The sequence below is a fragment of the Lepeophtheirus salmonis genome, chromosome 2, assembly GCF_016086655.4.
Source record: "Lepeophtheirus salmonis chromosome 2, UVic_Lsal_1.4, whole genome shotgun sequence".
NCBI lineage: Eukaryota > Metazoa > Arthropoda > Copepoda > Siphonostomatoida > Caligidae > Lepeophtheirus > Lepeophtheirus salmonis.
Window position 1 is genome coordinate 2,426,390 of NC_052132.2, and position 17,077 is coordinate 2,443,466.

Below are 17,077 nucleotides of genomic sequence, written 5' to 3' on the forward strand. Positions count from 1 at the left end.
ACAAAAAGCGCGAAAAGAAATGTAAAAACCAAAGATCTTGGGGGAAACCCCCACCCAAGCACTGACAGCCCTGGAGTAGAGTATCTCACAAAATCAAATCCACATATCTTCAACTCCATATATAAATTCCACTATTGTCTTTAATTCATTTGTACAAAATTTCACCCCCCTCTAATTGTTCCCCTGTGTGATGCATTATTGTATTTGCTTATGTAGCCATTTGAGTATTAATCACTAGATTTGTCAATCTTAAGCAAGTTTATTTTAGTTGGCAATCTGAACAGTATTTTTTATTATCTTAAAACAAACAGAGTGGGCACCCCAAACATACAGCAGCATGATTACGTGTTTTTTATGAAATCACGAAAAGACAGCTCAAAATCAACTTGTAATATGTTTGAATACTATATGTAGCTATATTTTTTATCCAAAGCCTCCTTCACACGCAATAACAGCTTTACACTCTGGCGAACAGATTGATATCTCTAGGCGGCGATGAAGGTCGTGTAGATTGTCTAAGACACTGACATTATGGCAGCTCGGAGTGAATCCAAATTTGGTTGAGAGGCCCGGTAAAGATTCTTTTGTGAGACGCTCAAAACTGTAAAGTCCAGTGTGTTGATGTCAAGGCTGATGGAGGGCCACATAGAAGCAGACCAGAAGTCAGCGATATTTTTTTTTGGTTTTCTTGGCTGTATGGGGTTGTAAAGCGTTATTAAATGCTATTGGAATTTTCTGGTCTCAACAGGTTATCCATAAAGCAAAGGTAACTAAACCACAAGAAAACATAACTCGCAGCATTTGTCGAAGTAAGATTGGTTGCCGATTAATCTGTGCATCCCTAGTTTGAGTATTTTTTAAAAGTATCACAACAAATAAATTTAAAATGTTAATGATTACATTTTCAACAAATGTTCTACATTCATCTAATGAGGTCAAACATTAAATAAAAAATCATGAATTTATTTCATATGTACTGTGTAAATTAATCGTAATTAGTTAGTAATTGAAATTCTTCATTTTAAAGCTATTTACATTGAACACACAGGAGTGCATAAATAATTATGTTCTATATTACTTAGTACTATTCCCTTGGAGAGCTTCAAAAAGTCAAAATTAGATTCATTCCTGTTTATTTATATATAAACAAAAAGATTTCACGTGTGAAAAGTCCATCAACTCATGCATAGTAATCCTTTTAATATATCAATACTCTTTCCAAAAATGACGTAAGAACGTGTAAAAAGGTAATCAAAACGTCAACTAAAAACATCCATTCCTTAGATAAACTGTTTTTAATCATACTACAGATGGGTTTTTGGGTAATTTTTTTCCAAAAATCGATGAGGCAAAGGGTAATTGAGCTTCGGGCTTCGGTAAAACTTGGTATTTTAATACCCAAAAGTAATTTCTAGCTATATATCCTTAAATAGGAGTAGTACCAAGCATTGCCCGTAGTTTTAAAGTGTTGAGGAACATACAAATTTTGAAGTGTATAATTAAAACAAGAAATTGTTTTTATCCATTCTTTTGGAAATAACAAAAGTGGCGCCACACTTGGCAGAATAACTCTACCACAAACAAACAGATTGTCATGAAATTTTGACAACTGTCCTTTGAAAGTTGATACTCACTGAAAATTCGGTAAATTTAAAAAATATAGCACCCCTTTATGTGTGAATCCTGGGACTTTTCAGCCCATGTGTTATTATTTCTAAATTATTATCAAACAGGACATGTTATAATTATAATAATTGGATTCATTATTATTTTTTATATGCCAGGAATTCTTTGATAGGAAGAATAATTATTATTAGTAATTCAAATTCCCTTTCTTTAATTAAATCATATTGAATTATCTTCTTTATTACGTGTGGTTATCCAAGCATTATTATTAAATGATTAATTTTAAGCACATTCTATTGATTTATTAGGTATCCTTTTTATTATTAGTTTTAAGAGAGAATTATTCATCCAAGGTTATGTTTTATTCCTTTCTCATTTCTTATCTCTTGTCACCCATTCATTCCCCAGTACCCCGTTATTTGTTTATGTATATCACCAGGACCTACATGTTTGCTCTGAGTAAACAAACAAAACTCTGACGCAGTAAAGAAAGTTACTTTGTGGGTTTAATTTATCTGTGTGTCGATGGCTTTGATTTGTGTTTTATGCGCATAAGAGTTAGTGTTGGGTCTCTGTATGGACTGGTATCGAAGTAAAACTCCATCCACGAAATAATCAATCTTTCTCCGGTCTCATGTCTTAAAAAAACAAGGAATTTGAAAGACTAAAGCGAAAAAAGGGGGTTTCGGGCCTAGTCTCAACAATCATTAGAGTGCCCCATTTGGGGGGGCTCTGTTAGTTTTTGTTCGCCAGGGGATTTTCTGTTGTCTATAGATTAAGAAATCTATTCATGTTCGACAAATTTCCAACTTTTAATGATATTTTTTTTTGTTAAAACTATGAAATTAAAAAATAATAAAAATCGGTCAAAATGGACTATTTGTAAAGGCCTGAAAAGATCTCAATTTTAAAGGTATGGGGCATTTCATTTCAAGTGACTACATAAGCATCTGAAAGCTCTGATATTCTTGATTTACGACAAATACCTCTGATGTGTGTTGTGTCAGTCCTTTATTTATCCGGTCCAGACCAGTTTTAGGACCGGTCCTTAAGACTGTCAGTACTACTAGAACTGATTAAAAAAATAAAAAATAAAGGTGAGTAACAAGAACTGAACTTTATAAGTTTTAGAACATAACTGGAGTGGAAGAAACGGAACAGGACGGGACTGCAGTCTTTAGTCCTATATGAGGAGTGTCACAGTAATAGTTCTGAGTAAAGATACTTTCAGAAAAGAGTAGACGAGCCTGTAAAAATAGTAATGGAACTAAAAAAAAATGTTCCTCAGCCATTTTTTCTCAATTACACACTCTCAATCAAAAAAACGACTAGGGATGGGAAGTTTGTCGAAGGGAATACAATTGTATAGAGTGAGGACCCAAAACGTGCAGTATCAAGACTAAATTATGAATAACGTGTTTTTATGGAATCAAGATAAGAATTACCCAAAACTAATTTGTAATTTGGCTAAATACTATATATTTACGTATATTTTTATTTATTACCTCCTCCTTTGCAAGGAACATCAGCCTCCACACGCCGGTGAACAGTTTGGCAGCTCTTGAAGATGAAGGTTATATATAAAGATAGCGTATCACACTGTCAAGATGACAGTTCAGAGCAAGTTCAAATTTTCATGAGAGGCGAGGGAAACATTCTTCTCCTAGACACCCCAAACTGCCAATTCCAGGGGGTTCAGGAGGCCAGAAGTCTGCAATATTGCTGCTGCATAAGTTTTAATTTTTCTTACCTGTATATTGGGTTGGCTAAATATAAAATATTTTGGGGGAGTTCAAATAATTTTTAGAAAACTGTCGCCTCTCGTAAAATCCGAGCTTTTTGTTGAGTTCAAGTAACATTCGAATCCAACAATTGCCTTTCGAGATATAAAAATACCTACACACACACTACTGATTCCTTATATTCTAAATGGAATATAGCTTCTTGCTATTGAAAATATCGATGCAAGGGGTACTACTTTTTTGAAAAATGCCAGTTTTGGTTGAAAATTGTCATTTTTCACCCTTTTAAAGGGCTTGAGTGGCCATTATAATGGGATTGTAAGCCTGTAGCTGTTTAATCTTTTTTTTTTCATTATTGCGTAGGAGAAATCCCCTTGGTGCAAACAAAATAACAGAAATTCCCCACAAAACGGGATACCCTAATGTGTAATATGAGTATTGGTATTCATTGTAGCTTTAGAAGGAAAATCCATATGAATAAGTGGGGTTATCGATCCTTTCACAAAATAAAAATATGTTTTCATTGCTCCACATATTATCTAAGGCTTTCAATTAAAACGCATAAGGAACAAGATATATTGTATGATCTTTTCTTCATTATAAGTTAAGTAGAAAGTCATCGTACGTGAAGAAGATAATTTTTTTCCTCAATGCTCCTCTAAAAAGAAGATGACTACGACGAGTGTGACTAATTCTTTTGATGTTAGACTAAAGGGTTTTTAGAGCAGGAGGTTGAATCCTTATTAATCGTTCGAGAATAAGGGATCCTAAATATTTACTCCAATAAAAGTTGGAAAAATAAATATACTTCTATAAAAACACATTTAATAAATTAATTTAAAAAACGTCAAAAATTAATATTATATAAATTGTAGTCATCATCAATAGGGAAAAAGAAGAAATGAAGAAACTTCTTAATATTACAAAGGCGTTTGTTGAAAATGAAGAGGGGGGTCTGAAAGTGACTTAAACCATCAAAAGTTTTGACGTCTTTGTTTCTTTTTCTAAATAATATTTCAACTTGTGAAGTATTAAGTTTTACCCAAGTTTTTAATGTACATTTAATAGCTACAATTACATTTCTATAAGCTAATCAATACGTTAGTGTAATTAAGACAGTTGCAACGATTTGTGTTGTTGGCTCAGAGCTTGTTTGCCACGGCACATAACGTTTTAACAAAACATAATAACTACATAAACCTTTATGTTGATATTGGAATATTTTTGTAAATTATTCCAAGGAGTAGTGCATTTGAATTCAATTTTTCAAATTTTGCAATTCTCCCATTTCCAGAGACGGCTGCAATACTTAAAAAGTTAGAAATTAAGAAAATTTGACTCAAGCACATCTTTAAAAGAATAAATAACAAAACTTTTAAGGTGTTGAAAGATTAACTTTCAATTTTCAGACTAAGATTTAAATAATAGCACACTGATCAGAATTTGATATAGCTTGAAGAAATTTAATGTTAGATCCCTCTTTAGGGCTCTGCTGTGGCTAATAAACTTACATACTCCTTACTTTGAAGCTTAAATGTTAGGTTAAGTAAAAAAATTCATCGTTTTTGACTATATATCCTCAGTTAACTATTTCTCACGATCAATACAACAAAAAGAGCTTAAAGTATCCTTTAAGGTTAAGCGTACACTTTAAAAAAAGTTAATTTACAGTTTTGTGTTTGGTGAAGCCAGTTTGTGTTATAGGATTCCAAAATGGAAGTAAAAAAAAGAGAAAATTCGATGCATTCTTCAGTATCACTACGACCAAGGTGAAAAGGCAGAGCAGGAGGCCAAAAAAATGTGATGTTTATGGACCTAATGCAATATTGGATGCAACAGCAATGGAGTGGTTCCAATGACGTAATATGGACGTCGAAAATATCGATGAACTAATTGAAATCGTCAAGTTGGGCTGGCATGAGAGCACTTATTCCATTGCCCAGGAACTGAAGATTAGCCAGAAAACCCTTGGGAACCATCTAAATCCGATAATCCGTACTATGTTAATTTTATTGTCCAAATAAAGAAAAAAACGCTCAGAACTTTTACTTAATCTATTATATAAAGTAATGAATAAGAATAATCTTTTTGGGGGAAATTGCAACAGTTTTGTGCTCAAGGTTATAATTTCAAGATCATTTTTTTATAAAATGATTTAAATAATGTATATATATGAAAAATAGTCATAAGGTCCACTGCATATAGTTATCTCTGATATATATTATATACCAATACAGTATTAAAAAAAAGAGAGTACTGAATGAAATCTCACAGGCATTTAGTTCAACTCGCATTAAAAAAGAAAAGAAAAAGGAAGTACTTCCCATGATTTTTTTTAGAAATGTATGTGATTTTCAATAAGGTTTACTAATGAGAGAAAGTACTCCTTGGCTCGACGAATATTATATATGGTCATAGTAAGATGGCATTTCATTTTGAGAGGTCAAAGGTCAACGTAACACAAAACGTAAAAAAATGGATAATCGATCATAACATTGGAAAAATTTGATTTAAGCTGAGGTTGTGTGCTCTACCGAATGCCCATTCTAGTTGTTATATCAATTTGATAACCTGTAGTTTTTTTTGTTTGTTTTTTAATTTACGAACAAAAAGGTATGTTGATTCGTGTTGCAACTGTTACCAATCCCTCCTATTTATCTCTCATAGAAAATGGCAGCATACAGTGTAAAACAATCTAGTTCTTCAATATTGTAGATACGTATATTAACGTTTAGTCCCATTATTATAATTATTATTTAGTATTAAGCACCTGAAGAGATAAATAAACGATTTGTTTTCTGATTAGAAAAACAGAGCCTTGTCTCTTTTCTCTCTTAATACACGACTATACAATTACGTTTTATGACATCATCACGTAGAGAGGCCTTTTGTATTTGTCACGCAGTGAATAGTTCAAATAAAACTATGTCACGTCATGTTACCCTCTGAACTTGTATTGAATAAATAAATCCTTGAATTACGAAGAAATATATTTTACATTAATCAAAAACTCATAAAAATTATTCATAATTTAGTTGAAATTCATATCTGCTTAAAATAAACATCGTAAAACTTTCAGTAAATTACCTACCTACAGTATGATTGAACCCATTCATTTTCCGAAAATTTTACGTCAAGGAGCTCCTTTGTTTATTTATGAGCTGTAAAAAACAATTATTAATAATACAAATTGTTGCATGCAATGACATATTATCAATAATTAATGAAAGGAAAAGATATTCATGTGACACATTAAATCATCAATAATTTTACAATCATTAATTCTCAACATAAATATCACTGCTTATAAACAATCATTGTTGTTTAGCAGGAACTGGTTTAATAAGTATTTGTATTCAAATGGCTGTCTGTTTGGATGGAGTCCCAATTAGAGAAGACCTCTCATTTGAGAAACTTGTTTCCAGATAGGTGCTTATCTTACAGATACATTTTCGAATAGTCTATATATGCATTTTTTTACGTTCTGTGTTATATTGACCTTACCCTCTCAAAATTTAATCGTCTCTTATTAGGACCAAATATAATATTCGTACAAAATTTGATTAAAAACTTTTGTCTTAATCCTTGTGACTAACTAACTAACAAACAGAGCCTCCGTTCAACTTTGTTAGCGTAAATAAAAAGAGACTAAATAATAAAATTTTAATTGAACGCCATTCATTGATTTTTTTTCCAATTCAGTAGCTTAAAAATGAACAACCATGACATGATCTGTGCTCATTTTCCGGTTATTCTCGAAGCCTCACTTATTCAAAAATTATAGACGACATTTAGAAAGTCCCATCAGGAAATATTCTATACATAGAGTATGCACTCTTTTTTGCCATTTCTAGTTTTGAACCAACTACGGGCTATTTTTTAGTTATGTAATGAAAGATGAAATTGTATTAAAACAATTGTTTAATGAGTGTCGTAAGGAATTAAAAGTCTTTGTCTTTGGTGGATCTATTTATTTCAGATTTAATCAGAATAATAATGAATTAATTGAGTTATTTTAATTTCTTTAAGAAATTCATCACATAATTGTTTTATTTAAATTCCCTTTTTCTTTTCAAAACTATTTCACTAATAGAAAAATAGTAAAAAGAACCTTTTGTTCGTAAGGAAAAAGGAAAGAACAAAGGTTGTGTACCACATGTATAGAGTATTCCTTGACAAATCTCACAACATGTTTTCCTTACTCTTTTTTAGTATTTGTTGGTATTTATTTATTTGGCCCAGTCCAGTTTGAGGATAGATCCAATCAGTCAATTTTTTCTAAAAATGTCGATGGTTTACTAAGCAAAGAAGATATATGAGGTATTTATTAAGAGTATGATGTATCTTTCTAAAAAATAGTCTTGTTTTCTTTATGATGTAAAATAATACGAACATACTAATAACTTTATTTGGTTATATAATTTATTTTATTATATTACTGAATAATTAAACCTTAAATGATCTGACGAGGGATCGATGAAGACTCCTCTAATGACTGACAAGTGGGATTGGAACTTAGAAATATAATATATAGAGCACTTGTAGGGCGTCCGCAGGGGTTTTTCTTGAGGAGATGTAGCCTCCCCACAAATATCCTAGTTTCTAAAAAATTATTTATTCAATTTTCTATGAATAGCAATAGATTAATGAATTTTTGACCGAAAATTTTATATTTGAAATTTTTTTCCTAAAAATTTTGAATTTCGTTTCCAAAAAACAATATTTTTGTGAGTATTTTTGAATTTATATTATTTTTAATAATTTTATCTGACCTTTTTTTTGAAATATTAAATTTTTTTCCCATAAAATTTAATTTCTCAAATTTTTCCCCAAAAAATGAGCAAAAGCAAAGGAAATTATTGTGAGCCTACCAAAATAATGGAAAATATATCTATTTGCCTATCAATCACACCAGATATTGTATGGAACCATTCTATACTTCTATTACAAACTGAACGTTCCCATAAAGAAAAATACAATGAAATGTAAAATACACTGAGGAGCATAAAAATATTTGAAGGGTCCTCTATATTGTTAAATCTCCCTTAGTGAACTTGAATATTATACACACTGAAATTTATAAAAATGTTTCCTGTTCCTTTGAATCCCCTTTTTACACCAAAAAACTTTTCAGTATGCTCCTAAAGATTTTAATCTCATTATTTAGAATTATTCAATCATCTTTAAAATGTTAAAAATTACTTCACATATTTCGTCATTTTTAATTGAGATTTAGTGAATTTAATGCTTAAAAGTATTTCCTTTTAATTTTTTTTTTGGATACTTTTTTCTACATGTGAGGACTGAGGAGTAGCTACTAAACTAAAATTTTATACCAATTATTTTATAAGATACATGCAACCTCATTAAAACTGATGGGTGCTAATTTGATTCAAGAAATTCGGTTAAAGTAATGAATTTTTTTATATAAATTTTTAACCAAATGAATAACAAATTACATTTTTTTAGAATCCAAAACTTACGTTGTCAATGTTATACTCAGTATTTGTTTAATTGATATTTACGATTGCAAAATGGATGGAGTAGGTAGAAAAATGATTTAAAATGGTTCAACTATTTCTGATGCAATTACATATGTTTTATTTTTGGGGCTTCTTTTTGCCCAGCACACTAAATGCGTTATAAAAAGGATGTTTACTAACACAGGATTAACATATCTGTTTATCACAACTACAATTTGAACTTTTTCTTCATGTCATCACTCATGCTTTGTATTTTTCACGGCGTTAGCTTACATACACATAACACCCTAGGTATTTTGTTCTCAGCTGCCGATTCTTTCGTCTCATTTGTTACTTCATGGCTATTTCATAATTTACTATTTTTGATAAATAAGCGAAGTAATATGCTATATCATACTTATGCTTCGTTTCCAAAAGGACACAATTTCTTGTTGATCCCTTGCCGTATGAATACATATTAATTGACAATTTAATTATTTCTATAAAGATATTTTGTACATCATATACAAATGTTTAGCTATGCTTTTCTTAAAATATTACTAAGCAACATCGAATAATATAAATAAGAAGATTTTAATATTATGATATTTATTTAAAAATTTATTTTAAAAATTGTGAAAAAATAATATGATCGTAATAGTCTGTGCGTACTTAAGAGATAAATAGCAGTTGGTATGATATACTTATTTGCCTAATTACCAAATGATTTCGGGTCTTTTTTTCTGTTTTATTTTGGAGGAAAGGTTGTGTGAAACGGTGTGCTCTATGAATGTATGGGACGGGACCGAACGACGGTTCTGGATCCTAAATAATGACTGTCACAACACTACCAGGGGCGCCGCTAGATTATATGTTTTTTTTTAAGTAGGGGAGGGGCTTATTTTAGAATTTTTTTATTTAAAAAAAAAAAAAAAAATTTGGACAAAAAATTCAAATATTAATATTTTTTTTATGAAAAAAATTTCAAAAATCCATAGCTATTCACAGAAAATTATTTTTAATTTTGTAAAAAATTTCAAAAATTAAATTTCAAATATTGAATTGTTTGTAAAACAAATTCAAATTTTAAATTTTTGCTCTGCTGTATCATTTTAACATATACACTTTTTTTTAAATAAATCTTTAAAAAAAAAGAAAAAAATTCCCCAATTTCCGTATAATTTTTTTATCCTGATCAAATAAATTTTTTTCGTAAAATGCAAAAATTCCTTAATTTCGGTGGAGGCTCCAGCTCCTCCACCCCATCCCCTGGGGACGCCCCGAATGTCTTATTTCTAGCATTGGCACATATAAAAATCCTTTAGATATTTCCATATACCGGACAATACAAGGAATTTCCACCATTTTGGAAACGTAAAATACTAATTGGCGTATTTCTAGAAGGATATAGGGATTACCTACATGACAACAAGGAAAAACATATTTCTATCAACATCTCCGAAACGGTATACAATTTATATATGTATAGTAGATCAACAGAACAAATAACGTATGTAAAATACTGCATCTAGGTATACACAATACACAACAGTCGTAGGTAGTAGATACATAAATAAATAAAACAAACACCACTGGAGTTTTGTTAGCCATTAAGATTGTGTTTCTATAGTTAATAATAACAATAATCTTACCACAGTGGAACAGCTTAGCATCTTAAACATCATACATAGTCATAATAATTCCCCCTCTTTCGTCGTTACTAACTTATGTACAGCTGGAAAGATACACAGATATTATGTTATGTACAACAACACACTATTTTTGTAATCTCCATCGTGTCTTATTATTAATAATATTAAAGACATAATAAAAAGCAGAGGAGAGATAAGGCAATAAACATATGTTCAAAAGACATTCATATATTGTAGAGTTTCGAAGGGTCTCTTCTTCTTAACCTTCCTATTCTTTACTTTGAATGTGTGTAGAGTGCTCCTTTCATAAATTTATACAAAATTAAATGACTGCATATAATTTTTAAATGGGTTTATTTACAATGTAGAAAGGTTATCAGGGGTGTCTACAGGAGGTAAGCTGGAGGGCCTGTAACACTCCCCAAATTTATGAATTTTTGAAACCTTTTTTTTATTTTTTAATAGTTCTGGGTTTTTCAAAAAAAATCTATAAAAATTTATTTTCCAATTTAAAAAAATATCCCAAAACCAAGCATCCCCTACCCCTCCAAAATAAATAAATATATATATACATATAAACTTAGTTATATTTTTAATTAATTACAAATAACAAGGTTCATGACAACAAATGAATTAATCAATATCTTCTTCCTTTGCTTTAATGACCTTCTCCACACAGGACCGAGTAGGGTGACCAAAGCAGCTACTACTGATGGAATGCTTCAAGGTTTATTAGTTTTAGGCAACTACGACGGCAGTGACCTCAGCACTGCCACTAGGTCTTGAACTTGATTTGAAAAAAGACATTTGCAATTTATTTTATAAAAAAAAGCCAATTAGGAAAAATGAAACATTTATTTAAACAAATAAATTCAAATTTTGTCAAAAAGGATAGAAAAGATAGTGCCACGCACATTTACTCCGGGCCCCACTTAGACTAAAACTGACGTCGGCCTTAGTTTTAAATATTATTTTTATCTCTACCCATATTAAGATTGTGGCCCTGCCGGACGGCATAGATCCCCGCAATAGCTAAGATTGCCCAAGGGTGAGGCCAGTCCTACATACAGGCATTCTTTTCTAATGATAATAATCACCAGTATTCAGATCTAGGGAGCTTGAGAGCTAAAAATATGTCTATGGGTATGGAGCGAAAAGATTTATGATGTTGTATAAAGTGTCTTCTTGTTGCATTTTAGGTGGCTAATAATGTTCATGGACTTGTTACCTGCGGCGAATAAGTTGAGACGACCGATGGTGTCTCTTTTGGTCTTTGCCATTCTTATTCTTTGAATTTTGCGACCAAAAAACGGTAGGCCACTCAGTGGAAGGCACACAATCTCATACACATCATGTTTGACTGGTTGTGATTACCTAAATTAGTCATTATACTTTGTGTACATCAGTCTGAGGAGCACTGTAGAAGATATTAAAAATATTTTATTTTTTTTAAATTTGAGAGTTACATTTTTTGGGAATAGACAAAACCTATAAAATTAATTTATTTTTTGTAATAACTATACGACTCTCAAACAAGTTATGATCTCTGGGCCCTAATAGTTCTAGCGCTATTGGTCTGAACCGAAAAATTGGTCCAAATCGTTCTGCAAAAGACCTCTTAAGACCAAACGTAAACAAAAATTCGGACTTGGCTCGAGTTTCAATATTACCATAGGTTTGTTTGTTTTCAAAATTATCCTTTCCCTTTTGACATTTTAGATTACGATTTGATAAAAAATGTGTACGTGATGAATGTAAAAGGAATGTTCGGTTGAATAATTACATATGAAATTTAATACTCAGTGCGTTACATACATAAATAGTTGTTGAAAAGTTTAGGGTGTCAAACATGTGTGTTTGTCAAATTATTAATAAAAAAATATTGAATAAGAAGAAAATCCAATAATATATTCATTCGTCTTCTTCTCCGTCTTCAACATAACATTATTCCTTCCTCTTTGAATGTACATACAATCTACATACACATACATCTCAAATTTATAATTTAAAATTGATTTTTTTTTTTTTCAATTTCTAATAATATTTTAATCATCAGAGGAATTTGAAAAATGGGGTCAATATTGAATTGATTTTGACTATTTTATTTAGTCTTTTCCTTAAGAAAAGTCTCTTTCTTTTGAAGTTCCTTCATCAAAGACATCCATGATATTATTATATTAGATTTTATACATAAAAAAGTTATCACCTTTTCACTAATTGCGTTATAAACCAAAGAGACGACTTGTTGAAGGCGAGCAAAGCAGTTGATATACAGTTATAATGCATGGTAATCAGTTGTAAAATTAGTGGGGCGTGACTTTATTGTAGAGGTTAAATTCTTTAGTTTTTTCTTGGAAATACAGTGAGTCCCTATCATGCTTTGGAGTACTGAAGAACATGTATTTGTCGTCAAAAATAAATGTTGCCCAAAAATGGTTTCACAGAATATTTTCTGAAATTAAACTTATTGGAATTTAGCTCCTAAGTTTTTATTGGGCCTATAAATCAAAATTAATGAATTGCTTCAATTTCTAAGATACAAAAACGATTTTTTAAATTCATTTTCATAATTTGACATTTGCAAAATTATGTGATAACTTTGAGCTCCGCGAATAATTATTTAGAGCTACAATTGGTGCCATTAGATAACGGATTGCGCAAGGATTCTAAAAAAACCCCATTCTTTAGACCTTTGCGGAATCGCCAGTGACTTATTATCTAATTAAGTAATCATCCACATTTAGAAAATAAATAATGTTGCTGATTTATTTATTTATTCTTGTGTATGAAATATTTATACCTTTGAATAATGAAAAGTTATTTAAAGAGCAACAATAAAATGAAGAACAAAAATCACCAGCCATTAAAATACTGCAGTCTAGTTTATTCAGTGTAAGGACAATGGGGGAGGTCACCTAATTGATATGATTTTCAAAACTGTCTAGTATAAAACTTATAGTGTGTACGTTCATTATGAAAACAAAAATAATTTTTTTTTACATATAAAACTTGTTCTATTGTCCTTTGGAGAAGAGGACGGTATGTTGACGCACACTATATATACTAACCCTATGACACCATACGTGTCATGTATTATACATGGGATTTTGAACCCTGTATTTGAGCAATTAGACATTTTTTTGGAACAAAACTTTGCAAATTTATAGCTATCAATGGATCTTTGAACATAAATAAATGCGAATGTCGTACTTATGAACTTCCTGTGTTACTACAAATGTATTGCCTTATTGAAAAAAAAAAAAAAAAATGCTAAACTACGTGTTTTTCGAAACAGACCAAATATCATTATAGAATAGTTACTATTTAGAGGAAATTCTTCTTCTTTTAGGAACATTAGCAAGAGCTGTTACTTTGAATAATATAAATTATCAATTTCTAACGAAGAACTCAAAAATCTTTGATTTTTAGCAAAATATCTCACATTTTTGGTCTTAAAAATAAATAATACTATAATTTAAAAAATTATGAATACATTCAGGGTTGATCTTATGTAGTGGTCCACCTTTTATTATGTTCAATCCGGAATGAAATTGGTGCAAAATAACGGAGGAGGATAATAACACATCTTATCTTTGAACAGAGCAAGCTGATATAGTTGGAAAGAGCAAAAAGATTCTAAATTTTCTCAAGGCCAACGAATATTTGAGCAAAGTTTTGCTCTTTTTTAATGAAAAAATTTTCACCGTTGATTCCACTTTGAATATAAGAGAAAAACTGCTGCATCACAACCGAACATCCAGACTTCAGTAAGACATATCTTCATAACAGAAAATCCAACTGGAACTATTCTCATGGGCATTGTAGAGTCTTGCTTCCCATTTATGCAGATACTTACATCGTTCTGGATAAGAAATTGTTACTTTGGGCCAGTGAAAAGCTTGGGGAAAACTTTTTTTTCACTTGACACAGAGCGCCGCTAAGACTCATGCCTTCCTGATAAATAACCTTGCGGATTTTTGGGACCTCAACATATGGACACACTCGCCTCCAGGTGCGAACCCCTTGGAGTACTCAACGTAAGCGCCTCTGGAGGAGAGGGTGTGCGCTTCTCCTCACAGAAGTATCCAATATCTAGAGGCTTCCATCAAGAAGGAGGAGTGGACCAAGCCCGAGTCTGACTACTTAGTCAAGGTCTGTATTAAATTAAGGACTCGTATTAATACAATTATTAGAGAATTTGACTAACATTTTGAATAAAAGTTGTGCCAAGTACTATTTTGAGATGAGATTATATAAATATCCTCACAAAACCTCTCGTTAAAAATTTTACTCTTGAAAAATTGAAAATAATACAATTGATACCACTAGATAAGATCACCCCCGTATAAGTCTAATTTGTGTGATAAGTTGAATTAAGTGAAAAAATAATTAATTATCAAATATTGTCTAAATGAAACATCATCTAATTGCTTTAAAAATGAAAAAAAAAAAAAAACTATTTTAATAAATAAAATTTAATACTTCTTAAAATTGCTATAAAATGGAACTTTACAATTAACTCTATTCTGCATGGACTATTGACAAAAAAAGTAGGATAACCGTCCTAGAAAAATATGTGAACCTTGCAAAAGTACATTTTTTTATTTCATACAAACGTTATTTTGAATAAATTTCTGTGTCGGAGATATTATTAAGATATACACTTATTTATATATAAGACGGTAAAGACTTAGGACTTGTAACTTGACTGTCTAATAAAAATATTGTTAATCTTATTATTACATTCAAATACCTAGCTCACAATTTTGCCGACATTTACAACAATGACGACACTTTAAAGCACTCAACTGTTAGCAACTCAAGTGAAAATACGTTAGGAACAATTATATACTATATTCACACGAAACCTCTTACTTCATTGAAGACATGATACACTGAGCTATATTTTGAAATATATTACATAATTTTGTATTTAGGGAAATAAAATTGAGTCACCTGTGGATTGCTGATTAAAATTATATTTGTCTGCCAGAAAAGTTCAATATGGGGGTAATAAGTTCAAATATGTATTTGTAACAATATAATTAATCAATTTGAAGTAATTCATGGCAAATGAAGGCTGCTCGAATGATCAGCATTTCATATATTCATTGAAATATTTGCAATTAGTTGCATAAAATGAACAGTTTTGACAAATAAATTGAAACAACAATTACGTACCATTTTTTTTTATAAAGTACATATTTTTCAACAATGTATATCTAATATCAAAATCAATTCTAAAAATATACAAGGTTGTATAATTAATACAACTTAGTCATTAAATAAGATATCATTCTCACTTTAAACATAAAAATAAGAAAAGTTTAACAAGTGGACTTAATAAGATTCAAAAATATTGATGAAGATTGTTCGGGATCGATATTCCGTAGCTCCTTATTAGATAAATTATTTACGAATCTCCTAATTTCATCTATTTTATTGTTGTCTCAGCCATTCATATACAAATATAAGTCATATATCACTATAAACTAGGCGTTCAAGTCTATAAGAGTTATTTTATTTAATGATTTATATTTATAGATATTGTAGCACAAATACTTTTGGGTAGCACTGACATTCATGCCCAAACTTTTTTTTACGACCAAGCCATACTTTATTTTAGAAGTTGTAAATATAAGGATTGAACATATGAGTCAATTGTGTTCTGAGATACTTTTATCTTATTTGCTCTCCTGTTTTGAACTTCAAGGCTCAGAATAAGGATTTTAAAGTACATGTACATATTTGGATCGATGAAACCATCTCATTTTCAATAATTATATTTTTACTCACTATTACGGGATTTTAGTCATAATAAAATTGAGATCGAGAGATATTCTCATACTAAATTCAAATTTGTAGCTTTTCTTCATAAGAGGGGCACTTGAAATCAACTTCTTTAAATTCATTTTCGGAAGAAATATATCATGTCAATGATAAGTTTACTTAAATATTATCCCATGATATCCATAAATAGATATCTTAAATAGAAACTACGTACTTCAACAGGATGAACCCTCGTTCACACGCCGGATTAGTCTTGAAAGGTTTTGATCAGAACGCACTTGTTTGTGCAAAAAACCTCGGTACAATCCAGAATTAAAACCACCGGATAATGCTTTTAGGTTGTTAATACAGTATAAAGAATATCAATTACGTAAAGTAGGTTGTTAACCGTCAGTGGTATATCATGAACAGTAAGTGCTCTTTCAGTATGTGGAGTGTTTTCAGGCTCTGATCAGAAGTCGTTATTGAGGCCAAAGAAGGATACATTAAATAAATTATTTAGTGTAAAATATTCAATATCTGTCAATATTTAATTGAAAAGTTATAAGGGGTTATAAAATTAAGTTGAAAGTATAAACGGAATTTAGAGTCTACAGTCAAAAACTGACTCAATTATATTTAAGTTCTTCTCTTAATTAATATGTAGAAAGATTTGGATAACTACTTCATATCCCATGTGGCAAATTGTTTCTCAGTCATTTTACTCATATATACATAATATCACTGGTAAATCCTTTTTTTATTTTTACATTTAATGTTGTATGTAGAGACAATTTAATTGACTTTCCCTTTTTTTATGGCTATT

The 17,077-nt window shown here is 30.5% G+C and overlaps 1 protein-coding gene across 2 annotated transcripts in view; it reads left to right on the forward strand.

The window, feature by feature from the left end:
- The window catches only part of tinc (transmembrane protein tincar), a 113,033-nt gene that overhangs the window by 58,427 nt on the left and 37,529 nt on the right, over positions 1 to 17,077 (forward strand). The gene's annotated exons all lie outside the window — the stretch shown is intronic.